Source organism: Falco biarmicus, chromosome 2 (assembly GCF_023638135.1).
Source record: "Falco biarmicus isolate bFalBia1 chromosome 2, bFalBia1.pri, whole genome shotgun sequence".
Lineage (NCBI taxonomy): Eukaryota > Metazoa > Chordata > Aves > Falconiformes > Falconidae > Falco > Falco biarmicus.
Window position 1 is genome coordinate 92117156 of NC_079289.1, and position 26928 is coordinate 92144083.

Consider the following 26928-nt stretch of genomic DNA (forward strand, 5'->3'; position numbering starts at 1 on the left):
ACTGGATACAGTGATCTATGACTTCAGTCCTTGGAGTTCCCATTTGATTGCAAGGGGGCAGCTTCTGGCACTCCCAGCCCTGCTGCAGCAGAAGTCATCTCGCAGTCAGTGGGGCCAGCTATAGATCAAGATCCCAAAGGAGTAAAAGACTCAGTATCTGGCCCCTTAGTTAGAGAGGATTTATTTTATCATACTGTTTTTGGAGATTTATCACTTCCTTTACCTTCCTTCATAAGCACAGTGAAGAAAATCTGTTTTAAACATGTGACAGGCATGGTTTCCACCAGAGGGTAAATTTGGGGGATAAATAAAGAAAAAAGGAGCTATTTTTAAGCCAAAGATGATCACTATGCTGATGAGTGTCTGAACAAGTGACTGAACACAAGCGTTGTTTGACATATTTACAAGATCAAGTTGCCATGTCATTCTTCAGATGATCTGAGATCACTGGAACCCCTTGAAAATATGGCTATAACAAGTAATTAAATGTTGGGTAGGGGTTTACACACCTAGGCATGATCACTTTCTCCTCAGGCTCCTTGGAAGTCTGCCACTGGTCTGTACAGAAAAATGCATTTAGCTCTAACATTAGGTCCTGCAGGTTGTGAAGCCCTACATTCAACATGGTGGCATTTTGATGCAACAGCTTCAGAGAGCTGTACTGGATCAATCCCAGTAATGCAGATACTTCTGCAAACAGGTCCCACTGGTGGCCAGGAGCTTGCCCCAAAAAACTGAAGCAAGGGGCAAAAAGAGAGGGAAGGAGGGCAGGATGCAGAGCTTCTGACATCTGTCTCGCAGAACTGCAAGGACCTCTGAGTTGTCTCCAGATCAAAGGACAACTTGATAGCAGTCACCAAACGCCTTCTAGCAGAACACCACCATTCACCTCATCCTTTGCACATCTTCTCAAAAGAGGCCACTACGTTGACACGCTGCGTGATTTATTCCCAGTAGTAGCTGCAAAGGAAGGAAGTGGTAGCACATGGAGACCTGGCACTGGCACTGGCAGAGAGATTGGGGGATCCAGTTCTGGGGACACACACGGTACTGCTGCAAAAAGTGGAGATGGTGCAGGCTACAAGACACAGAGAGTTCTGGGCATTAAAAAAAACAAAACACCCAAACAAACAAAAAAAAAAAACAAAACAAAACACCCAGAAAAAAAATGTACAACTGCTGTAGGGAAGGTGAAGAGGAGAATGAAGGAGAAAAACCTAGAGCTGCTGACACAAGGGATAAGATGAACGAAGCTTCAGAGAACACCTGAAGCAGAGTAGGTGGAAGATACAGAAAGCAGTGACAAATAAAGAGCTACTGCGCAGTGCCCTTAGCTTGCAAAAAAGAGTTGTTGAGGGACATCTATTGTCTTTCTACAATAGTTGCCAAAGATGGATGAAAAGCTCCTCTGACCACAACTGAGGAAGCAATCTCTTTCCGTAACTTTGAAAGCTGGACAAGAACTGGGGTGTCTTGATCATATCACAGAAAGCCAGGTCATGCAAACAGGTGTCCTTGGCTAGATCCATGCTCTCTTTTACTGACCTCCATGGGCTCCCCGCAGTCTGGGTGTGAAGATCTGATCTGAATCAAATGCCTGATGGAAGTGACTGGCAAGCAGTGGAGTCCCAGGCCACCTCCACAGTAAGGTCTGCAAAACTATTCTCAGCTAAAATTGCAGGAGCTGAATTTGTGTGGAGTGAAAATATATTGAGGATAATGTTTAGGGTTGTTGCAGACAGAAAATAGAATGTTTTTCTTCAGCAAGTACAAATCCCCTTGCATTTTGTCTTCTAGAAGGAGGAATATTACACTGAAGCCATTCTTAAGCAGTAACATATCTTGAGATGACTGAAAACCAACTTTCAATGCATGTTGTCATTTAGTAAGCCATTAAGAAATTTCTCATCATTCCCCTGAAGCCACAGATTCCTGTGGCCTGCTCAGACCCACTTTGTCCTTCAAATTCTCAATCAGCACAATAACAAAGATGACTAGGAAATGTGCGTTACACTGCCGTCAGTAAACACCAAGGAGAACATCCCGAGCTTCACAACAAAAGATTACTGTGATTTAACAGACGGCCTCCAATCTGAGAAATAAAGTAACTAAAGTAAATAAAATGGAGTCTGAAAAACAAACAAAATACATTCTCAGGCCAAAATGTAAAAGAGTCAATACGGATTTTCAATTTTATTACTTTGACTTAATAAAATTCTTTGGACAGTGTTGCTCGCTCAGTACAACCACAGAACTTGTAACGGCAAATACTGTACCGTGATTTATGGATTGAAAGGTTGTCTGATTTCATTATGCTGGTCAATATAACAGTGCAGACACCTTCTCTTGGAAAGCTATTTCTAAATTGCTACATCGATATTCAGATAATCAAGATTGATATTTACTTTCTACAGGAACAGCATGTGTATGTATATCTACATGTGCACACGCACACACACACACACACTTGTATTCTGAATATTTCATCTTTTGGCTCACCGCAATACAAGCTACAGGAACTGCTGCTTTATCCCAAACCAAGATCTATGCAGCTGCGAGGCGCCCAGCCCTTCACATAGGACATTTCTGCTAATTGTACCCATTTCCCTCACTAAAATAAATTCTATTGTAAAATAAATTCAGAAGTACCCAGCAGAGGTTAAGTTCAACCATTTGTTATGCCAGACCTACGAAGGCGTAACTTCACCTTCAGTTTACAATGACATAATTGATGGATAAATCACTGAAGCCCTAAAACATGCAGTCCAACACTTACGTTAACACTATTTGTATTATTCAGTCGGACTACAGCATAGTAAATAATTTTTTAACTAAACCTTACTTTTCACTCACAATTTTGCAACAGAAGTACAAAGCAGCATGTTAAGGTAGATTTCAGGTACCAAAGCCCATGTACCACTACCTACAGCATCCATGCAAGGAGTCTGACAGGGAAGCAAAGGATGCCAGATGGCATCAGCGAAGGAGAGACAGGTAGAAGTGAGAAGGCAACGTGGCCAGAGAGGGACAAGGATGTCCCTCTGCAAGGTGGAACCTAGCATGTTGTCCCTGTCAACCCCCCTTGCACACCTGGTGCCATGCATCCCTCCTGGCTATCCCCAAAAGTCCTGCCCTGGTTATTCCTCCCTTTTTCCCCACAGCACCGAGGTTAGACTTCAGGATGGTCACCTTAGGTGGCAAAGACATTCAAGGTCCCACAACACACCCTGCAGTGCCGGGGGAGCTGAGAGCAAGGGGAACCCCAAAGCTGGTGGGCACTGCAGCCTGGGCGGCCACCAGCACTCCTCCACGGCACAGACTCGGTGCCGGGCTGGCCATGCCTCTGCAGCACATCCTCCACAGCCCCTGGGGCTGCAAGCCTCTGGAGGGACATCAGAAAAGGGTCGGGAGAGGATTATAGCGGTGACAACAGAAGCTCCAAGGACACACACTCATCCTCTGCGGCAGGAAGAGTGAGGGCACGTCTCGCTGTGATAAATAAACCAGGCCACATCCCTGTTTCTGTACACTACCACAGGAACCCACAGGGTGATCCTTTGCCTTGTCCCACTCGATCATTGTCACCAGGAACAACAAACTGGCTCTTATCAGCAGAGACGTCTCTGGGAAGGAGTGACTTCAGGACACAGTGTCCTTCCCCAGTCCCTTGAACCCCCCAGACAATTTACAATGCTGTCACTCGTACACACTCCCTCCTCATCTGCACAGTTCTTGCCTCTAAATATAACATTTCAATTTCTAAATAAATGTCCTTTAGACCTCTAAAAAGACCTTGATGATAAGCTGTTTTATTGATATTCCAGTTCACTTTTCAAAATATTTGCAGATTATAGGATAAATAGTGTCTGCTTTTATCCCTTTTGGGATATGTTTGGGAGATAACAGTTCGGTAACTTACGTTACCCAGACGAAAATTTATTGGTTAGCACTGGGAAAAGCAGATCTTTTCCAAAATTAGCCTTTGACCCAGTTAGTCTTTCATAAACAAGCAATGATTTAAAAAATCCTCAGCGGATAAGAGATGTTTGCAGTCTCAGCATCAACTTGCACAAATGTTAGAAGGTGTAAGGATAGCAAAGCTACATCATCCATATTTCACAGCATCAAGACTGGGGATGAAAAACTACGGAAAACTTCTCTAATGAAATGTCAAAGCCAACTAGCTTCACTACAGCTAATCCGCAAATCTTGATGACAGTGCAGATTACTCAGCCTGCTAAACTGGCAAGCGCCCAAGGAAACTCATCTCCTAGGGATTATACCTCCATTTAGGTTTGCCTTCCTCTGAATTATTTGGAAGAGCCCTGGAGGAAACAAGTTTCAGCTCATCTATTTCCTTCTCAAGGCTTTCAGTCCACTAACCAGTCTTAAAGCATCAAGTAACAACAGCCCATGCACACACACACACACAGAGTCCCAAATATTGGCATTACTGTGCGATAGGCCAGTCACCCACAGACACCAGGCAGAAAGCTGCTGACGGATGCTGCAGTATAAACCTCCCAATATCCTTCAGGTTTGGCGAAGAAATCCCGTTCTCCATCTACGCTGCCCTGATGCTTGGTTCCAAAACATGCCCCAAATGAGAAATTATTTTTTTCTCACACTGGCTATCTATAGAAGATCCTTTTTATAAGTCTCTGTTATGTAGCTCCTGAATGTCAGGCCCAGCAAATCAAAACATTTTATTGTAATTTCATATTGTTTACTTTTGCGAGGCAGGATCTTGGCAGAGACAAGCGTTTCCTCCAGGGACGAGGAGGATGGGGCTGGGAGCGGGGGGAGGACGGAGGGATGGAAGGAAGCATTTTAATGCAGACTTCCTCATGGCCTGCTTTAATAGGGACCCTGGCTGAAATACAAAGGAAGAGATAGCTAAAAAGACCTTTACTACAAATTTAAAGACACCAGAGAATGGGTGTGAGGACTCACCAGGGCCAGCCTACACAGGCAGGGACAACAGATTTGGGATGCGGCATGGCATGCCACCACCACCAGCCCACCCGCTGCTGCCTCCTCGGCAGGGTCAGGCAGGATCTGGGGTCCTCTCTGGGTGGGCACAGACCGAAGGCAGAGAAGGCACAGGGAAGGAGAGCCTCCCTGGGCTGCTCCCACTGCGTTACCACATGCCCCCACAGAGCCAGCGTGTCCCCCCCACCTGGGGATGGTCCTGGCTCCTTCACCAGACCCTCCTCCTCCCTCCCCAGCCCCAAACCGCGGGCAGGTTGCCCTCTGAGGAAGATGGCACTGCCAGAGCATTTCTTTCCCCACCAGGGCCCTCCCACCCTCCCAGGAAGGAGAAGAGGAGAGGGCTCCTCGCACCCTGCCAGCCAGGGACACTGGAAAGCACTGGTGATCCCACCACAGGCATCTATTTTTCACCGCACGTTTCCAGGGAGATTTGACTCACAATGTTCAAATGTTTGGGTGAGCAATATTTAAGCTGATGAGAGCATTTAAGAACTCTAGGTTGGGGGAATAAGGCATTTGTAACACACCACATTCACATCCTTCACGTGTACATGGTTTTGTTCTGAGCCTGCTGCTGAAGCCTTGGTCCTCCAAGAAGCCTGCAGGAGATGGACAATGCCAGGACAGCAGTATGGCCAAAAGGGATTTTATTGACTTTGTTTTGTCCTCAGCTGTCCTTATCAGAGACTCAGACCTTCTCACCTTCTGTAATCTCAGCTTTCTTGGGCTGCTTCGCACAAGACAAAGTCCTGGGGCCAGACACATGGAAGGAGCACGACGCCTTGAAGTCAGGACTTGTCCCATCTCCAGGACCGCCTGCAATCACAGGCAGACGAGCAGAGGCAGGCAACAACCCCCCCAGTCCCGCATGCTGCCTGGCAAACCTCGGCAAAGCCCAGCAGCTGGCTCTCTGCTGGCCATAACAAATACCCCTGTCCTTCAGCATCGGCTCTCTCTCCTTCTCAGGCTTTGTTTGGGCAGAGAAAGTGGTTCACAAAGACCTTTGTACAAACTCACCCTAACGACAACCGCCCTACTACGTAAAATGATTCACTGGTGTTTAAAAATCCCACAAACAGGAGCCCTCACCGACTTTATGACCGACTTCCCACGAAGGCACCGAGGCCGGCAATCGCTAATGCTCCGTCTGGCATTGACTCCCCGTGAATATCTCTCAGCAATAACAACTGATAGCAGAGCTCAGAGCCTACACATCATCCTCCTGTTTGTACATAAATTCCCTTTAAAAGGATTCCGGCATCCTCACGCTGCTTCTTCCCAAGCGTTCAGACTCTTAAAGCCAAGTCAGCCAGACAGAATGGTGCCACGCAACTACAAACAACACAGGACAATTTTTTATTACAATATGCAGCACTATTACTTCTAAAAGCACTGACAGTAATATGCAGTGTGTAAAAATACACATTCATCATAAAGAGGTTAGATACTAATTCCTGCAGCTTAATTTTTTCTTAAGGGCACCAGCCCATTTTTCAATTAAGGCAGGATAATATTATTAATCATAAAAAATTGCTGATGTGTAAAATTGTTTCCTTTCTAGCGAGCATTGGCTGAGAAACATCAGACACTACCCCCTGAATTAGTCTAACTTAGTGGTAGTATGGGAACTGCATCATCATTTTTGGTGAGGATTCACACCACTTGCAGCCTTGGCCATGGGGAAAGGGGCATCCCTCTGGGGAGCGTGTGGACCCACGTCTCTGCTGCGCTGGGTGCAGGCTGGCAGCAAGGAACCTATGGATATCGATTCCCACGGAACAGCAAGCATCATCTGCTGTGGAGCAAAACAGCCGGTGTCACAGGGCAGCCCCATGCCAGGAGTGTGTTTTAATGGTCTCTGTGGCCTCAGCATTTCCAGGGCACTGTTTCAGCACTGCCTGAAGATAGAGACGAGGTTTCTGCTCCCTCCCTTGATTTTTGGTCCTAAATTTGGCACTATGGGACTCTGGTGAGGTCCTCACTGCTTTCTCTTTAATGTTTTTCCCCCCCTTCCGCTGCTGCTGAATGGGCTTGACTAACTCCTGCCAAAATAACTGGGCACCTTGCCTTCAGACTGGGCCACCAAAAACAGCATGAAGAAAAGAGAATTAAAAGAACCAACCCAAACCCTCTAAAATAGTAAGTTAGGAATAATAAAACCTCTCCTTGCCCTGTAACAAGCAAGGGAGACACCTGGACTATGGCTTGGCAGGACCCAAGAAGATGCTGCAGAGGTGTGGGCATGCGAGCATCCTCCAGAACTCCAGCAGCTCCCTGCCGCGAGACATCCTAGTACCTGGCTCCTCACCGGGCCCAAACCAGGGACCTTCTGGATCACTCCCAATACGAGTCCCCAGCTCTACCCCAGGCTCGATGTCTGAACGCTTCAGGCAGGCAGGAGGGTACCTGTGCGTGCATGCCCTGCTCTTGCTCCCATAGGCAGCTGGCTGTGACCTCAAGGAGCCCTCCATGGAACACAGGCAGAAGCACCCAAGAGAGAAGTAGGGTTGCCCCAGGCCCCTCTGCACTGGAACCAGGAGACAACCCTCCAGCAGGTTTGCTGGGGATGATGGAGCTGGAGGGAGGCAGCCCTGCTCCTGGCTCCACAAATGCACTTCACTTCAGTGCACTACTTCAGTGGCACGGATCCAGACAAAACACCTTGCCTCCAGCCATGTGTCCAACCCTCTTCCCACCTATGGGCACCCTCCCTCCCACACATTGCTAAGCCATACATCCCCTGACTTTTGGTGAGATTTTGCACCCCCCTGCTTACAGGACCTCCCACAAGCAGCTCATGGCAGTTATCTCCTTTGCAGCTCAACCTCTGCCCATTGCCTGGAAAACTTTCAATATCACTCCCAACTTGCACAGCCCCACCATTCATCTCCTCCCTCCCCAGTCTTGTTTTTCCCCTCTTCTGGAAACTTCATGCTCTGTATTTTTTTTCCCATAGCGACCAATCTCCTCCCAGCTGCAGAATTCCCCTCCTGTTTTTCCCACACACAATCAGCTCCTTAACACTATTCCCAGTTATCTGCAGCCTTGTGTCATTAGTTTTCTGACATCACCAAATACTTTCTTATCTCAAGCTGGTATAATAATACACATATGTATACATATACATATATAAGGCCATCTTCCACCATCTTATTAACTGCTGACCAAGAATAAACTGTGTAAGGAGAAAAGGCCAGGCACTGGGACCACCTTGGGGGATGCCCCACCCCACAGTTGTTGCCTCTTGGCAAATACTATGAAGAGGAGCACTTTCATTCTGAAGCCTGCAGAAGCAAATCAAATAAATAGAAATTGTGAGTTTCAGCCAAAAAAATCCTTTCTGACAAGAGTCACCCCTATTCATATGACTAGTCTCATTAAGATCAATGAGAAATGGAAAAAGCTGCAGGACAGAGTGTGCATGTTTCTCCTAACTGAGCTGTTCAGCTGTATTTTTCCTTGTGAAAAGGAAAACAAACCCTGTACCACCAAAGCAATAAACGTAGTGCGATTAGTGGTCAGCAGCTCACCAGATACCACTTCCCACAGTGCTATAGTTAGCAAGTACTCATCGACAGTAAGTGTTACAAACAACTGGATTAGCAAAGAGAGATTTTCGTATTATCTATACCCATATATATATAAAAATACCATTTTGTACAAATCCAAACTATGTGAGGTTAAAGCTAATGGGCTAGCTTTGTTGAGCATCTCAAAAATCAAATTAACTGCAATCAAATTCATGGCACAGCTCAGGGTTCATTTCATTACTATCAGAAAATTCAATCTCTGAAATCTTACAATATTAAGCTAGAGCAACGATCTTTCTGTTAAAGTTCTTTCTTTTTTCATTTTAAGGTGAGAAAAAGCTGGCGGGCCCGGGGAAGGTGGGGGTGGGGATTCCCGATGGATACTACTGAAAGCTTGGCAAACATTCAATCAATTACTCTTATATAAAGGCAAGAAAAAAAGAAGCATCCTTTCAAACACATATGAAAATACATTTTGCAGTACAAATTCTAGCTCTTGCATCTATTTCTACATCATGCCTTTTCTTGCAAAAATTAAAGTACATACACGCATGCACCTATATAAGCATATACATATTTAAATTCAAAATACAAATCCATTAGGGAGCTACTTAAATTTGCTCATTGCTGCAATAACTAATCATCTCTGTGCCGTACTGTAGGAGGGAGAGTCAGAAGTTCATTGCATTAAACGCAGGCATCCTCCTTGTTTTAATGAAGCTGCCTTTTTGGTTTATTTTACAATAAGCACTCTTTAACCTTACTGCAAGACCTAGCTGTAGAATACTCACTGCAATTTCAGCCTCCTTTTTTATCCCTCTCTTCAAGGTTCCCAGCTAGGTTTCTCGGCGGGAGTCAAGTGTGGTTTTAATAAGGCAGATGAGGCAGGGCTTCTCAACTGCTTTTGATAGAGGTGAGGTGGTCAGCTCTTTATTGACTTTCTGCAGTACTGCAGCTACGGACCGTACAGACAATCTTGCTTTATGAGCATGCACCAGGCAGGAAATGGGCCTGGAAATTTCCAGCCGGCAGTGTTTGATGCACTGTTTGAAAAGCTGCACGATGTGCATATAAAGGAAATGAAGGAGAGCCTGTTTTGTTGTTGTTGTTGCTAACCCATCAGGCTGCAGTCGCTACATGTACCTAGGAATGCCTGCTCAGGAGCCATTTTAAGAATTAGTATGTCTCAGCAAAAGGAAGAAAACCACGTTGGCTATTTTGTGCACATGAGAGAGTGCTGCGTATCAAAGATCCTTTTATAAACGCTTGGGAAAATCACATGAGAGGTAACTAGCCACTAAATGATTTTACTGTCCCTTTCTTACGTAAGCAGCCACAGCACATATACACTGTATACAGTGCACAGCTGTGCTGATACACACGCATCCTCACAAGGGGATGTGGAAAAAAGGAAGCAATCACAGGCTGGTATCATGTACTATTAAGGTTTTATTGATACCAGCACAGAGCAACTGCATGACTAATTAATGGATGCTCACAAGCTACACACATCCTTCCAATCAAGTGGCAATAAAACCAGGTAGCCTTCTTCACCCTCATGCATATATTACTTCAGCTCTTTACCCTCCTCCCTTCATTTTCGGACTGCTGCACACCCCCACTCCTCTCACCACCCCACACCTACACTAGCAAAATGATATTCCATTGCTCCGGGATCAGGGATGTGCACACTCATGTCCCCGCTCAAGAGCTTCCCACGTGGGGCAGAGTGAGCCCCTCTGAGCCAGGTTTGTAATGGCAGACAGGTTACAAACTACACAGACAGGAGGTCTGGAACTCCCCACACCCCCACATCCCCACACCCTGAGATGTCTCCACACATGCAGACACGAAAGTAACTATTCAAATTGGGCTTGACATCTCTCTGTGCCTCTTTTACTCTCTGCCCAAGGGGGATAATATCCTCCTGCTCCAGCGGAGCGCAGTGATGGTGAGCAGATCAAAGATGGCAAGACAGTTCAGACACTTGGGTGATGGCAGCCCTACAAAGGCTGGAACAGACTTTAGTCCATAGGAAAATACCACACACGCGTACCCGCACGCAGATGGTGCTGACTGCACAGCGACCGTGGATGCAAACTCCGGCCTGCATCCAGCTGCAGCAGCAGCAGCTGCAGAACTGCTCTTGTCAAGGACTGGCTGAGGAAGCCAGGTCCCACCTCCTGCTGAAGCACCACACCTGAGTATCCAGAGCTGCCTGGAATTCATCACGATTTCACATCTTTCTGCTAATTGCAAAGCTCTTGGGGACTCTGAAAATAAAGCCATACACACACACACGGGTTCAAAAACCTTACAGCTATGGTGTTACTATCACAGCGTATGTCCTTACTGCATGTAAGATTTAACTACATGTTTAAATTCTACTGACTTCGGTGGGACATACGGATCTGCTTAACTTTCATGATGTGCTTAAGTGTCTTTTTGCAATAGATATGCTTTCCTACACAAGAACTTTAATATATACTAGCCATTTGTTTCATAATTACCTGGATAATATGTCTTGCCTTTCCAAGTACAGCACTGGGCTGTACTTTGTCACACGTAAACAGAAGAGCAGGCAGGAACTGAGGCAGGCTGGATTTTTAGTTAGCCACCTGAAAAACATGGACAATGATGGGCAGATGATACCGCTCCACACTGCAATGTTATCCGAGTGCTCCTAAATTTTTGCCCACTAGATAAGCATCAGCGGACAGCTATAACATAGTCCATAAAGGAAGGTGAGGAAAGGACAATAACCCATAGCACAGAACATTTCCATACTGTGTTCTGCATTTTATATTTAAAATGCAGCTACAGGGAACAGGCGTCCTGTGAAATAACAGATGTTAGACTCTCACCGCACATACACTGCTTTAATTCAGACGACCTTGCTGAATTAGGAAGCTAAATACAAGACAAATGTTCACCTTCTCTCCTGAATGCCTGTCTTGAGCAAACCTGGTTTTGCTGGCATTTGGCTGATGTGTGTTTCCTCCCAGTTCCCCATCTGCAGCTCCCCAAAGCGCGTTCTTACAGAAGTTAGGCTTGTATTTCCAAATCAAATGCTGCTTACATTGTGAACCTCATGAATTTTCTTTGCTGATAGGAATTAGCAACTGCTTGACTTTAACCCTCTAACTGGGCAGAAGCTGGAGACTGGCCTGGACCTGCTGCCAGTTTGTGCTCTGGGTCTACTCCCAGCAGGCAGTAGATGCTCAGGACTTCTGGAGAGTCATGTGCAACACATTGATTATCAAAATTATATGCAAGTCTCACTCTAAAGCTGAACTTAAACATTCAGATGGTTAATGATTTCTTAAATTCTTAAGGTCCTTCTTCTGCATGTGTTTAAAATACTCTGAGAGAAGAAACAGACTGGCATTGTCTTTCAGTCTTTTGCTGGTGGCAAAGCAGATTATTCCTATCATATTCTGCAGGGGTGCTGTCAAATGCTGTTCCAGGCTATGGGCCAAAACCTACCCCCAGTCCATGTGCTCAGTTCCCACTGGCATCAATGATATCTCCACCACGGACTGACAGTAGTAAATGGGCAGAGATGTGCTGGCTGCTCAAACAGCACGATCTATGTGCTGAATAATTCATTTTAAACTGTTGCACAGATGTCAAAATGTTATTGCTGATTTCTAGCCAGCAGAATGGGCGTTTCTTCTCCCGATACAAGTCTGTCACTGCCTGTAATGCCAGAGAAGATCTGGGGGATGTCTCAGCAAGACAGCAAAGTCCATACATGGCATGCCTGTGAACATATAATTAAAATGCTTGTTACAGGCCACCTTTCACTCTCCTTATTAGGATTCTTCTATGGATGCACTTACCCCTTGCCTCCAAAAAATTTCAGACAAGCAGCTTAAAACATGCCGCAGTTACGTAGGTTTGAGTGTACAATCTCCAGCAACCACCTCAGCCCTTTGGATCTTCCCTAAGGTCCCACAGAAAGCCTCTAAGTACAAACAAACTGAAGAGTCACAGCCAAGTCTGGGTAACAAAATAGGCCCAAACAAACATCCACCCTACCCCCCACCCCCCCGTCTCTAAAGGAGACTAAGCAGATCTATCCTAGAGAGTTTGTCAGCCCAGCCACGGCAAGAGCCCCATGGCAGAAGTCAAAGATCTCTCTCCCCTCCAAAACCAAGGAAGAAAAAGGGAGTTCTCCTGTGTTTCTTCTTTTGCAGCCTGGAGCTGCCAACCTGTTTGGCTGGGCTTAGCACCAAGATCATCCAGGAGCCAGCTCACCCACCCAGCCAGCCTGGTGGCCTCCAGCTGCTGATGGCCAGCAGCACCTCCAGGAGCAAGGTGAGACTCCTGTGTGCACACGAGCTTGGGTGGCATCGTGGTGGGCGGCTGAGGGTGGCAGGAGAGATGGAAGGAAAAGGGAAAAGATGCAAGAAAGCTGCAGGTTTTGAAGTGGGATCAGAGACTGGGCATCTCTGACACAAACCGAAAGAGCAAACGCACCCTGTGCCAGCCCAGACTCATCTCTGCTAGGGCTGTGTTGGCTAAAAGTGTGATTTTCCACACTCATAGATGGGCTTTTTCATGTCAGCTGGTCTGTGTGGAAACAGACCTAGGCTTAATGAGGTCTAATTTGTTTTAAATCCATAGGTTTCTTTTTAATAATTAACAGTCCCCATCGCTCAGCAAAGCCATTCCTTACCCCTGACTACTTGCTATTAGGAATGAATTTACTGTGAAATACTGTTAAAAGGTGGAAAGCAAGTGACATAATTCAAGTTTTAATTAAAAAACATATATATCACAAAGCCAGAGCCATAGAAGGAATCATAACCGAAAAAGCAAAAAAACCCTCTTCCTCAACCCAATGCCTACTCTCCCCAATTACTTGCTTTATTCTTTTTATGCTATTTGAATTCTTGTAATTGGTTTCTCTTACTGGATGCCCTGCACCCAAACCGTATGTAAGGTTTTCTCTCTGCAATTCCAGGAACTAGAGAACGTGTCGGCATCATTACCATGAACATTACACACGCTCACACGCGAGGGTCCAGGAACTACAATTAACACATTAAGAAATAATAACTGCCAAGGGAGCAACGGAAGATAAACAGCATGGAGCTGATGTAGCAAGAATTCTGCTTGGGAAAGGGCTGTCTCTTGGGTAACGGGCAAGGGAAAGAAACCAAAGCACCGTGCAGCATTGCCCATGTAGCAAAGAAATCCCCCAAACCAGCTGAACAACTGTTTATACATTAATTTCTTGAAATTTAATTTCACTAAAAGTATTACTGGCTTCAAACTCAATTTTGAAAGAATCTGAAGGCTCCTGTTTACAAAGAAATAATAATTGTGTCCTGTTTGAAAGTTTAAACATGATACGGTTTTTGCTATTTGAAAAACTGTTCTGATGTGCTGTAGGTTTGTTGTTTCTCGTTCTGTTTTTTTAATAGAAGCCAGAAATGTTTATTTCTTTTATACATGTAGTTATATATATGTATGTAAAATACATTAAAAAACCAAAAAACCCACTTTTTTTTCCTGCTTGTTGATATCCATTTTGATGATTGCCTTCTTTTTTCTCTTTTTATAATAAAATTGAAAGAATTAAATTATTTTCCAATTTTCCTAAGGATTTTTAATAAAAACAATTCTTTAGATTCCAGAGTCTTTTATTTAAAGCTTCCAGCCTGCAAATGTTTTGTGTGAGTAGTCCTGCAGAAGCTGCATAACAAAAGCCTGCAAGAGTATGCCCACCATTTGGATATGTATTTTCACCACTGTAACCAGCAGAAATCATGGACCAGAGCGGTCCTTTGGAAACCAGTTTTGACTTTTGCTATTTCTTTCAGCTGGACCAGCTGAAGGCCTCAGTATTTTATTTTTCATTGAGATTAGAAGCCAAAGGAACGCGACAGCACAGGCGAGGCTTATGAAATGCTTTGTCTCGTGTCTCCTCCACCTTGGGGCTGCACAGCCACAGAAAACCCAACAAAAATACTGCCATGATAACCCCTTTCCTACATTCACTCACATCGCTGCGAGGCAAAAGGGAGGCAGAAGAGGCTCAGACAGGAGGGTAGGATGAGCAGCCCTGAGCAAACCCACCTTTCGCCGAGAGAAGGGTGCATCCCTCTCAAGCTGGGGCGATGCCCATGACCCATCTGAGGACTCAGGCGCAGGGTTTCTGTGACAGGCATGATCCCCCACACTGCACCCGAGCATCGCTCATCAGTCAACTAAGACATTTCAGCAAATCACATGGCACTTTGTAAAAACATAATTGTTTTTATTTTCCAATTTTCCATGTTTTGCGTAGAGTGCTGCTGTGTTCAAGCGAAGTGAATAAAAGCATAAACAGTGAGCACCATCTGGAGAACATTCTTCCAGCACGCTGAGAAATAGCAGCTGCCTGCGCGCTACCTGCTATAAATAAATGTCATTTAAAAATGTCCAAAAAATTGTTTGTTCCTATTTGATGGAACCGCAGCCAGACAAAAAATTTCCTTCACCATGTGTTCAGGTATCTGCCATCTTCACAACAAAAAAATAAAGACCTGTAGATGTTTGTTTCTCATTCCTCTCTGTTAATATGGGTATCGCTAATGGATTATCAACCCTACATGTTGCTCTAATAACAGCAACAGAGGTGGCAACTTAAAAGTAACACATAAACAAGACATTCAAAATCCAAATGTTTTTTAAACTGTACTAGGTTTTAAAATGTACAAGATGGTGATATCCCTCAGCCTGCTAGCAAGAGAACGGGTAAAATTATTCTGGCTTTGAACTGATAGTGTATCTGTTTGGAAGAGGAAAAAAAAAAAAAAATTCGATAATTTATTTTCAGTCTAGCACAAAGCCACTGCGATCTCCCTCTCTGCTGACAAAATACAGACCAAGTTGGCTGTGGGGCTGTGATGAGGCTCTGTGAAGGGTCAGTGTTTGCTGTGTTTGTTTAATCACTGCAATTAGAGCTATGCAAATAATGAAATTGTTTGCTATGGTGGCCAGGCTGGTGAAAAAAAAGAAACCTAAAAAGAAGTGTTTGGGTTGAGCCATTTAAGAACCATTTTTTCTTTTTTGGTAAAATGAAAAAATAGAATTGTTTTGTTTGTTCCACTCAGAGGGCAGCAAAGCCTTGACAGAATCCATTCAGTGTGAAATGAAAAATACATTTTCACAACGAAACAAAGTGTTTGCGCATTTGACATTTTTCCTTTCATTTTTTGTCAGACAAACACTTTCAGCACCCAGAAAGGGATGCTTTGGAGAGCTTACTGTTTGCTGGGGGAGGAAGGAAAGGATCTGACCATCCCTTATCCTAACCTCAGACACATCTCAGGCCTTCTTGCCAGGGCAGGATTGAGCACTCAGCTTTCTTCCCTGAGGAAGCCACCGCCACCCTTTGCTTCCCTGCTGCCAGGCGCCACGCTCTGGGCAGCCCCCAGCTCCGGGAGCCCAAGCGGAACCTTCCTGCTCTCCCCCGTGGTGCCAAAGGGTGCCGGGCGGGTACAGCTACAGGGACAGCAGCGTCACCATCTCTTGCTTACCGGTAGCCCAGGCACAGCTTACACATCTAAGCAACCTCACTGATACCGGGCCAAAGCTTCATCCCGCTTACACTCGTGATATTTTGAACCAACAGCTAATGAGGTTGATTATCTGGCCGCTGGTTTTGGGGAAGGACAGTTCTGATCTCAGGAAAGTTAGTGATAAAATTAAAAAGCCGACTAGAATAAAAGGACTAAACCCACAGAGATCAGGCTGAAGAAGAAGAGGGTTGGAGAAACCTTGGGGAGTCATGACCCCGGTACCCCAGGCACTGCAAGATGCGTGCTCCTCTCAGAGGCAGGGCTGCCTCTGTCTCCCTCTTTCAGCCACCTACACTGAAACATCTTCCTTCTTCAGTGCTTCAGGGGACACTTCAGTGGGTTTCAGGTGGGAGGGAGGTGCACACATGCTTTACAGAGGAGGCTGAAGCTACCCACGGACCTGGGAGACAAGAGTACTCCCACACTGAGCACCTGGGTCTGGATGAAGCAACTGCCTTGAATCTTCCACAGCTGTAACGATTTACAACTGCCTATCAAAAAACCAACAATGACCCCATGCACGGTGTGGCTCTTCCCAGAGTGGCACAGCCCCTACAGCCCACAGGCGGTGGGTATGTGCTCCGCGCTACAGCACAGGGATGAGGCAGCCTGAATTCTCACTGATGAGCCACCAGCGGGAAGAAGGATTTTAAGAAATTACAGGATTTTTTCCCTACATTTTTTTTTTTAAAACATTGAATTAGTAAGTGTCATGAAGTGATTGGGAGCAAATCTATCTTGTGAAACATCCACAAAACCGGGCTAGGTCCCTTGAAGGAGAGAGTGGCTGTGACTCCCGAGGCACGGGGCGCATTGCTGGCCTAGCTCCTCGTCATCATTTCAGGGCAAGAGTGGAAATGACAGACACAAATCTGATTTGGTCCCTCCCTCAAGCTATGCTGCTTTCTCCAAAACCAAAGTTATTGTACACTGGCATGTTCACCCAGCAGCTCCGCTAAAGCCTTGTGTTTCGCTGGGACTAGTCACCGTTCCCACTGGAAGCAAATGCATCATTTCCACCATATTTTATTTTCTGTTTTCGCAGGGACTCAGTGTGCCAGGAGCTGCAGGAACAGGGACGAGGGTACAGTCCCTTCCCTGATGAAATCATCATCTCAAACCCAGCAAGGACAGGAAATGATAACGTGGTTATGGTTCCCATTAGCCGTATTTTTTCTAATATAAATATTTTAGCTACTTCTATTTATGGAGCCCATTCACACTAGTTAGATACTTCAAAAAGGATAGTTAAGCTGTCTGGAAATCAAGATATTGGACTACTGATTTTGTTAGGATGATGATTTGCCTAGATGAACAAGGTTTTCCCAGACCAGGTGTGCAGGGAAGGCAGGTGGCAGGAACGTGTCTGTCTGTCTGTGCATGCACACATGCGTGCGTGCGTGTGTGTGTGTATGGGGAGGAGGGCTGTTCTTTGGTTTTGCCTTTGGTCAAATTCAAACAATGTGCAGTAACAAGAAGTAAATGTCATTTTCCTCCCATCCATCTTAATTTGGCATCCATTTTAAAGCTTACCTTTGACCTTTTAAAATGTTAATACACTTAAGCAGATATAAAAACCACAAAGCTCCTGGAAAAATTAATCATAGCCATATCACGATGCTAGTCTAAAAATGTAACATCAGTTGTTTTCCTCTTTAATTTCAAGTAACATTTGTTCGATGCTGCAGCAGTAACTATGCTACAACTAGCTATTATTTCCTTTTCAAAAGCCACGTTAAATGCTATAGCAAAACCCCATCAGCACAGCCAGCACAACCTACCATGATTTTTTTTTATTGGCTAACTGCCTAGAACCACAGAAAAGGTCCTGAAGAAGACCTTGAGAAGTCACCTAACCCATCCTTCTGCCCCAGGCAGGACCAGCTCTCTCCAAACCATTCCTCACAGGAAACCTTACTTAGACTTCCTTAAAGTAGCAGCCTTAAATAGAACTGGAAAAAACTGCACAAAGTATATAATGTAAATAAGAAAATAATTCATATACGTGCACTACATATACAAGTATGAAAATACAAAGAGACAACCCTGACCTAAATGATAACTCTCCCACCTCTGACCACTTCATACCCTTTAACCAAAGAGTTCAAAACAGGAAACTCTAATAAAAACACTTCCTTCCTTTTTAAAAATAAAAGGCTGCTAGCTTGAGAACCCCAGCTCTTTGGAAATGCAGTGGCACCTCTTCTCAAGAAAAGTGGTTTCAGAAGCACCAGGTCCCACAATATTCAGGCCTTTACGCTTCAAAGCAAAGAGCTCTTCAGTTCCACCAGAAAGCAAATAAGAAGCAAGAGTGATAACGAGCCTCTCCAGTAACCAAAGCAAACCTAAAATGTCTGGAGCCTGCTCGTGATCAAGGGCATCCGCCTGACTGTTGACTTAACCATTTCAGGTGGGAAGCTATACTAGGTTCCTCTGCAGTTACACGCTATGAATGTGGAGATCCATGGCACACAGCCATATGCTGCTTTCACTTTATTTTCTGTAGCATCTGATGGCATCCAGGGATACCCCCATCAATTTAATAACCCCCTTTAGAAGACAGAAAGCTATCGTGACAGCCAAAATGTATCCTAAAAGACAAGTGATGGGACAGTTTTGCGGCTAAACACAGCCGCTACCCTAGCATCCAAAAAAATCGCTTAAGGATCTAAATGGCAAAGCCAAACCAAAGGCAGATGCATTCCTTGAGTGAGTGGGGAAGTGTAACTCCTTGCAGCTGATTTCTTCCACCTACCATTTACTTCTAATTACTTTGGTTCCAGCACAACAGGAGCATGGCCAAGCAGTCTTCCACAAACTGAACACCCGCTTGAGTACAACAGTGGGGGGAGACACAAGATAATCAAGCTTGGCACCACCAGCCCCATGAGAGAACGACACCCTTTCATGTGTCCTGCACGCACAACACAGAAGAGCTCTAACCCAGAGCCCAGCTTTTTCCATCATGGAAGCCTTGTGAATCCACCCTAACCATACGTGATTCCTCCAGTGGTGGAATGACAAGAGGTAACTCCATCCACCCCCCAGAGACCAGAGATGAATTAGCAGCACATCACAGCTACAACAGCGAGGCTCTTCCACGTGTTCTTCTTCTAGGATCCACTTGTTCAAGTACAAATGCATACATCTGCCTGTGCATCTGGATATTTATTTACAACTACAGATTACACGCTCTCTCCAATAAAGAGCATCCTGTGCCAAAGGGACCTTTTGCTCTTGCAACAGGATACCCTCCAGGGCTGCAGACCCATGCTTTGACTGATCTTCTGGGTGAAGCAATCTGATCCAACTTCTCTGCCATGGGGCTTGTGGAAAACTCTCCCCCAAGGCCACGCTTTTTACATAGTGGGTCCAACGGGCCTGGCACCTGCAGCAACTGTCTCTGAGGACCCCAAAGACAGCTGCCCAAGACAGTAACACAGACAAGAATCTTCCAAACAAGGAACGCTCCTTCTCATTTTCTTCCCTGGGAAGTACACAATGCTTTGGAGGCGGGGGGGGGGGAAAGTACAATAACACATATCTGTATATACGTTCCTAATTCCTTCTGGCATCCCCCCAGTATTCCACAGTCTAGAGAGCAAGTTCAGCCATGTGAGCAGTTGTCTTCCCCCACCTTTCTGCGGGGCAGACCTCCTGGCCGAGAGCTGTCTCCTGATCTCCAGCCCCATCACCAAGGCCAGAGATGAGGGCATCTATTATGCAGACAGTGATGCCTGAGTGCTCCATTAGGAAAAATCGTGATTTAAAAACAACACGTTGCCCTTCCTGTTTGCTTTGCAGTGGCCTTCCGTGGATCCACCTCTACAGCAGGTGATCTATCACCAACAACCAGAAAGATGCATATTATACAGCCACAAAAATACTTCATATTTCACTTAGTTTCCCGTATCTTCCATTCTCACTGCCCTTCTGCATCATCCAGTTCAACGCTCCTCAATATATTTTCTTTACCTTATTTATATATATATCTAAATATATATATATGTGTATATATATGGACTACCTAATTATTTTTTAAACCAAGGACCATTTTGTGCAGTATTGTCACATAAGCTTTCAAAGACAATCAAATTTTAATAAAAATAAACACAATGAATACACACGTCTCTCTTTGCCACTCACGACCCTGTATTTTGGGGTTTTTGCTTGCATGCCACAGAATGCACACGTGCTGTTGTTATACTGCTTGTGACTGGTTTATTCACCATCTTCTGATATTCATGGACTGTAAGTTAAGTAACACTTCTCTAGCTAATTAGTTTATTCACTAAGCACAGATGAATAACTGATGAGCTACAAAAAGTCGCTATTGTCTGAGTCAGTCACCAAGTAACTAACTTGGCCATTCAACCAGGGAGAAGTTTTCATCTTTGAAAGGTGACAAGTAGCTATGTAATGACTTCTATTATTTTCTCAATAAACTCAGAGAAAATAGGACATTGCAGCTAGAAACACACAGAAAGAGAAATTAGCTGCTACTGTCATTAAGGATTCAGAGGCTGAAAAAGAACGTTGGTGCAATGCAGCTGGAGAGGCTTTATGGAGTAAAGTGATTATTCTCTGGCCATTAACGAATTATTTTTCACTGGCATACAAGACCTGCACTCCTTTGGCATGAGGAGCACACTGTCTGCCGGGGTAGGCAAGGGCCATTGTCCTCTTGGCCCTCCTGGTGGCCACTGCACTTCTCCCAGCTCTTTGTTTCTATGCCACAAGAAAAGCAGAGAAATAATTTAAAGGCTGAAGCACATGCAGACGTTAGAGAAGAGATTGCTCCTCAACAGTAAGCCTGACCAACTGAATTTGGAGCTACAGCCTAGGATGTTCAGGGGGGCGCTTGCCCTCAGTAGCCCCACTGAAGCTCAGTGACAAACTCCCTCTGACGATCCTGCCCATCAGAGCTGACCCCCTGTCACTGGCTCAAAGACAACAAGATAATTAAGACACTAATAGACCTGGTCAGCCCAGGGGCTTGTTTTGAGATCTTTGCACCTGCCATAGGGGAGGTGGGGGGGAATCCAAACCTAAGCCCAGCTTGCCCATCAAGCCAACAGCAGCCACCTTTCTCCTGCTATAGCGGCTGCTCTCTAGCCACTTTAAGGGTAGTGCAAGCAATACAGGGACCTGTTAGCCACTAAGCTGAAGGACGCTTTTTTTCTGAAAAGCATGAAGAGGACAGGACACCTGTCCTAGGCTCTTTGGTTAATTCTTGAGAACTCTTAACTCCATATCTGATGTCTCATAGAAGCGTTTCCAAACAACTACATGCACAGATGGAAATCAGTGACAAGTGGTGTCCCTCCGGGGTCTGTACTGGGACCAGTACTGTTTAATATCTTCATCAATGACATTGACAGTAGGATAAAGTGCACTCTCAGCAAGCTTTTTCAGATGACTCCAAGCTAAGTTGTGCACCTGAGGGATGGGATACCATCCAGGGGGACCTGGACAAGCTCGAGAAGTGGACCTATATGATGTATCTCATGAGGTTCAACAAGGCCAAGTGCAAGGTCTTGTACCTGGGGCAACTCTCAGTGTCACTACAGGCTGGGGGATGAAAGGACTGAGCAGCACTGCGGAGTAGGACTTGTGGGTACTGGTGGATGAAAATCTGGACCTGAGCCAGCAATGTGTGCTCGCAGCCCTGAAAGCCAACTGTATCCCGGTCTGTGCCAAAAGAAGCGTGACCAGCAGATCGAGGGGGGTGATTCTCCCCCTCTACTCCCCTCTGGTGAGACCCCACCTGGAGTGCTGTGTCCAGCTCTGGGGTCCTTAGCACAGGAAAGACATGGACCTGTTGGAGTGAGCCCAGAGGAGGCCAAAAAGGTGATCAGAGGGCTGAGGCACCTCTTCTATGAAGACAGGCTGAGGGAGTTGGGGTTGTTCAGCCTGGAGAGCAGAAGTTCTCCAGGGAGACTTTACTGTGGCCCTTCAATACTGAAGGGGAGTTGTAAGAAAGACAGGGACAGATGTTTTAGTAGGGCCTATTGCAATAGGACAAGGGGTAATGGTTTTAAACTAAAAGAGGGTACATTTAGACTAGATATAAGAAGGAAACCTTTTTTATGATGCGGGTGGTGAAACACTGGAGCAGGTTGCCCAGAAAGGTGGTAGATGCCCCATCCCTGGAAACATTCAAGGTCAGGCTGGATTGGCCTCCAAATAACCTGACCCTAGTTGAAGATGTCCCTGCTCATTGCAGGGGGGTTGGACTACATGACCTTTAAAGGTCCCTTCCAACCCAAACTATTCTATGACTCTATTAACCAGCAAAAATAAAAGGGTACTGGAAACAGGTCCAGCTCAGAGGGTTCCAGTCACTCGCACCCAAAGCCAGCACTTGAGTGCAGAGCGGCAGCTGCCGCAGGGGTCCCCCAGTACACCCGGCCACTCTGGGACTGGACCCTGTAAACTCACCCCACCCATGTCACAGTGCTGCTCTGCACCTTAAAGGACAGCATGGATAGACCTGCTGGGGGCCAGGGGGGTGCAGGGAGGAGGGAGGGAAAGCCAGAACTAACAAGAAACATTAAATCGTCTGGCAGACCAACTCCTCCACAGAGTGGTCTATTTACAGAGCTGCTTGGTGCCCTGGGAGGGATGGGCAATATTGCAAACCCAGGAACAGAAATTCCTGAGGAGAACTGAGACAGTTCTCAGTTCTGAGGTTAACAGTGACCCCTCGCAGCCTAGGACCTCTCACGCAGCCACCTTCTTTTTGAAATCTAGAGTCCGCTGGGAGAATTTAGCCTAGGGCTTTGAACAAAAAATAAGGAAAAATTCTCTTCCTGAAGACAGTCCATGAAACCCAAGCAATGCTGAAAAGTGTTTTACTGTATTGTTATTCTGTAGATGCCATTTCTGGAGGCGTGACCCAGCACAGCCTGATCTCAAAACAAAGCCATTCGTGGCTAGCACCACACATTGCCAACCTACTCCTTCCATTCAAAATAAAATATATTAAAAAAAAAAAAAGGCAAGTACCCCCATAAATCATTCATCCATCCCAGTTTCATAACGAGAATATTTGTCAGCTCCCATTTTGCTTCCCTTTCTCCAGCTGCCTGCCCTACAAAGCCACCATTTCAGCTGCCTGTGCATACAGACCCGTGGGCACACTGCGCCACAACAGCTCCTGTATCTCCATCCTTCTGCCTGTGGAGAGGGTGGCCACCCCTCTCGCCCAGACCTTTGCCTGCACCACCACAGACTTTTCAAGGGATTTTTTTTTTTTTAAATACATACATTTTTTTATCAGTAGCCCTGGGGCACCCATCAGATGTACTCAGCTCCTGTAACAATCACGTGATTTATGTAGAAGTAATTGGGGTTAAACTATCTGCCACATCAAACTCTTCACATTTGGCCCCATCTTTAGGACCTAGAAACATCTGAAATAAATAAAGCCATGTGTCATTTAACAGGGTCTGGGCTTAATTAGGATCATTCTGGATTTTATGGGAGAAATCTTGTACTGCCAGCTTTATGTGGCTAGTCCATCACTTGCAAGGTTATCTGCTTTTTTTTTTTCCTTTAGTACCTACATCAAAATACTTCTATTTCCACACAGCTTTTCTTTTCTTTTTCTTTTTTTTTTTTTTTTTAATCCTCCAACCAGCCGGATGACAACCACTCCTTATCTTTGGCTGTCTTCCATGCTAAAATAAGAATGCTGTTGTTACGCCGAGAAGCTGCACCCTTCCACCTCCGTTCCCTCCCAACGTGCTCACAGCTGGCTGCGCAGGAATGCCCGAGATGCCGTTTTCTGGCCATTTTTCTGTGATGTTGCTGCAATTTACCCTCCAGCTATGATTTGTATTACTAAATCACACCGGCCCTCTCTCGTGACACGGGTTTTGCAAACCTAAAGTGACAGACGGTCTCTGTCCTGAAGAGCCAGTGATACTCAGCCCATCTTCATGCCACCGCTTCCCTGCCTTGACGTAGGCTAGACGACACGAGGGCGAGCACGCAGCCAAACACCTCTCAAGTGATGCCTGGCGATTTGATTAGCAGCAGAGAATGACTGGATTAGAATAGGGATAGGATTAGAGACTGATGAATCGCTGTGAGGTTGCTGCGTCTGTATTACTGGCTCCAGCAGCAGCATTTGAATGTCAAACCGTATGCCCTCAGAGCAGCTAGGTACCACCTATTGCAGGCTTCAGAGGGTTGTGTGCAAAGCAGTTCGGAAAGGTAAAGGAATGAGGGTCTGAACTGACAGCCCAGTACAGGCAAGCCCTTGGTGGGTCACGGGCAAAAATGAGGAGGGGGAGGCAGGGAAACATTAAATGATTTGCCCAAAGCTACACGGGCAATTTGTGGCAGAGGCAGAAACAAGAGCCAGATTTTCTAAAAAAATTAGTTCCTTGCACAGGAGATGAGCCAGCCGCCTTTGTTACATGCAAATGTATTTTCTCCCTGTAATTCACACCGCTGCAGGCTCAGCACAGCAAACGCCAGCTTCCCAAAGTTGTAGCGCGTTCAGCGTGACCTGCTCACTGCACACCATGCCTGCTACATGACTAGCTCCGTCCTCCAGCCCGCGCTTGCAATGCAATGCACGTGTGTTGCAAAAGCTTATCGCTTGCATTTTTGGCAGGAAGCGATCAGGAGCCTGCAAAACCCATCCCTGGGGTGATTCCCAGTCTGACCCGGATAGCTCTGGCTACTGGAGCACCTCCAGAATTTAATGTATACATGGAAATTCAGCATCACTCTCCAGTTAATTCAAGCAGTTATCCCCTCTTCAAATTTGGCTTCAATCATCTCTCAAGGTGAAAGCGATTTCAGTGTCTCTTCACGAGAGTCCCATTGGAGCTTACCACAGAAATGCCACAAATTCATCAGAGACGCCAAGGACAAAATAGTGAGGGTGCATTAATTAAACAGGCTGCTTTAGCAGAGCTGCACAGGAAAATGTGCAGGCTACCAGCAGCCTCCTGCACTAGTTACTGTAGTTACATCTGATCAGCCAGGGCCGCTCACAGAGTCATGACAAGGAAGGAAAGGCTTTTCCAAATTTACATATAAAAAAAATGGAAGCGTGCTGATTTTTCCATCCTATACTCGCCTTATGCCTGAAACACTCCAATCAGCAGCATATTGGTGAGGAAATCTTTACTTTAAATGTTAAGCCAATTTGCTGGTGATAAACAACATGAAAGGTTGCTTAGAAAAAACTAAGAATATTTCCTCATCAAGTTTAAACGGAAAATACCTGAAGAATTAATGGGCAACCAGATACTCCTTCCTCTCGAACGCCATACCCCTATTAGACTATATTTATTTTCAGTTCTGCATTTGAAGCGTTATTTTAAAAGATGACTTCTGATGGAGAAAGGCACGCGAGAAAACTATCACCCACAACAGCGGCTAAATCCAAGCCAATCTCTTAAAAAAACAGGGGGGAAATAAGAGAAGGCGAGCGACTGCCCTGCACCCCCTGCGCAGGGCGCCCGCACCCCGCGGCACCCCCGGGGGACGCAGAACTTGGGGCACCCGGCGCTCACCGAGCGCCCCGCCACGCACGCCCCGAGCGCCGCGACGCCGGCGCAATGCCCCACGCCCCGCGACAGCCTCATCCAGAAAAAGCCATTAAGGGGGACGCAGGTGACAGCTCACCCCCCTGGCAGCCTCGGCCGAGAAGCCGGGCGGCAGCGGGAGGAATTTCAGCCCCAACTTCGGAAGGGTAAATCCGCCTTCTCGCCCGTGATCGGCTACGAGGGGGGGACCCCAAAGCATCCCACTCCCGCCCATCTTGAAACCCACCCTGCGCCTCCGCTCTCCTCCCTCCCGAGCGCGGAGCCGGGCGCCCGAAGCCGCTGTGACCCGCCGGGTGTTGCTGCCCGTGGGGCAGGAGCCCCAAGCCGCGGGGGGCGATGCCTCCCCGCCGCCCGCACCGCTCCCCGCCGCGCACCCACGGGCGTGATTCTGGAGAAGTTGCGCAGGCAGCAGGAGGAGGAGGAGGAGAAGGAGGAGGGATGGGGGTGGGGGGGTTGCTCTGCCCGTGTGGCCACGGTCTCGCCCCGTCCCTCTCCCCGCCTCGGTCCTCCGCGCCCCCCCACCGCCGCAGCCCCACTGCCGGGACAACCCGCACAAAGCCGCCGCCGGGGTCTCGCTGCGCCCGCTCGGCGCCACCAGAAACAATAGTCACGGGCCGAAGCGGGGACGGCGGAACCGCCGCCGCCCTCCCCGCGGTACCGCAGAGCCCGGCCGCCGGTGGCAAGGCGGGGGCGGCGGAGGGGATTCTCGCAAAACGCCGCCGCCCCGGCCAACCTGTCACCGCTCCGCCCGCCCGGGGTTGTCGGTGCGCAGCCGCTCCGCGGCACCTACCTCCGGTGGAGGGTGCGGCAGCCCCTAGCTGGGCTCCATGGGGACCGCAGCCGCCGCCCGCCTCTGTCAAACCCGGCCGCCGTCGCCGCCGCCGCCGCCGGGGACGCGCCGCCCTGCCCTGCCCGGTACCGCGTCCCGCTCCCCCCCGCGCCGGGAGGGGCGGGGCGGGGCGAGGGGCGGGGGGCGGGGCCGGCCCACACTGTACCACGCCCACCACCGCTCGCTCCGCCCTCCCGCCGGCACGTCGCCCCCCCCCCCCCCCGCGCCCCCACGGAGCTCCGTGGGGGCGCGGGTGGGGGGGCCGGCGTGCAGGGGAGGGATGCGTGGGGTAGGGCCCGCTGGGGGTCCCGCCGAGCCGCCGCAGCCTTTGCGGGAACAAGCCCGGCGCCCGGGAGGATGCTGCGGCAGGCAGCGCCATCCTTGATAAATCGGATGGATTTTTTGCTCCCCGCTTGCTTGAAGTTTTGACTTCG

General features: G+C 47.1%; 1 protein-coding gene across 2 annotated transcripts in view; it reads right to left on the reverse strand.

Moving 5' to 3' along the window:
• Positions 1-26631, reverse strand: part of RAI2 (retinoic acid induced 2) — a 47124-nt gene extending 20493 nt beyond the window's left edge. Inside the window, exons 1-2 of one of the 2 annotated variants that reach the window (XM_056329350.1) lie at positions 26456-26631; positions 11033-11140 (exon numbers count right to left, since the gene is read on the reverse strand). The gene's annotated coding sequence lies outside the window, so the exon portion shown is untranslated. The remainder of the gene's footprint in view (positions 1-11032; positions 11141-26455) is intronic. The other variant, XM_056329348.1, reaches the window with a different exon arrangement.
• Positions 26632-26928: the final 297 nt, after the last annotated feature.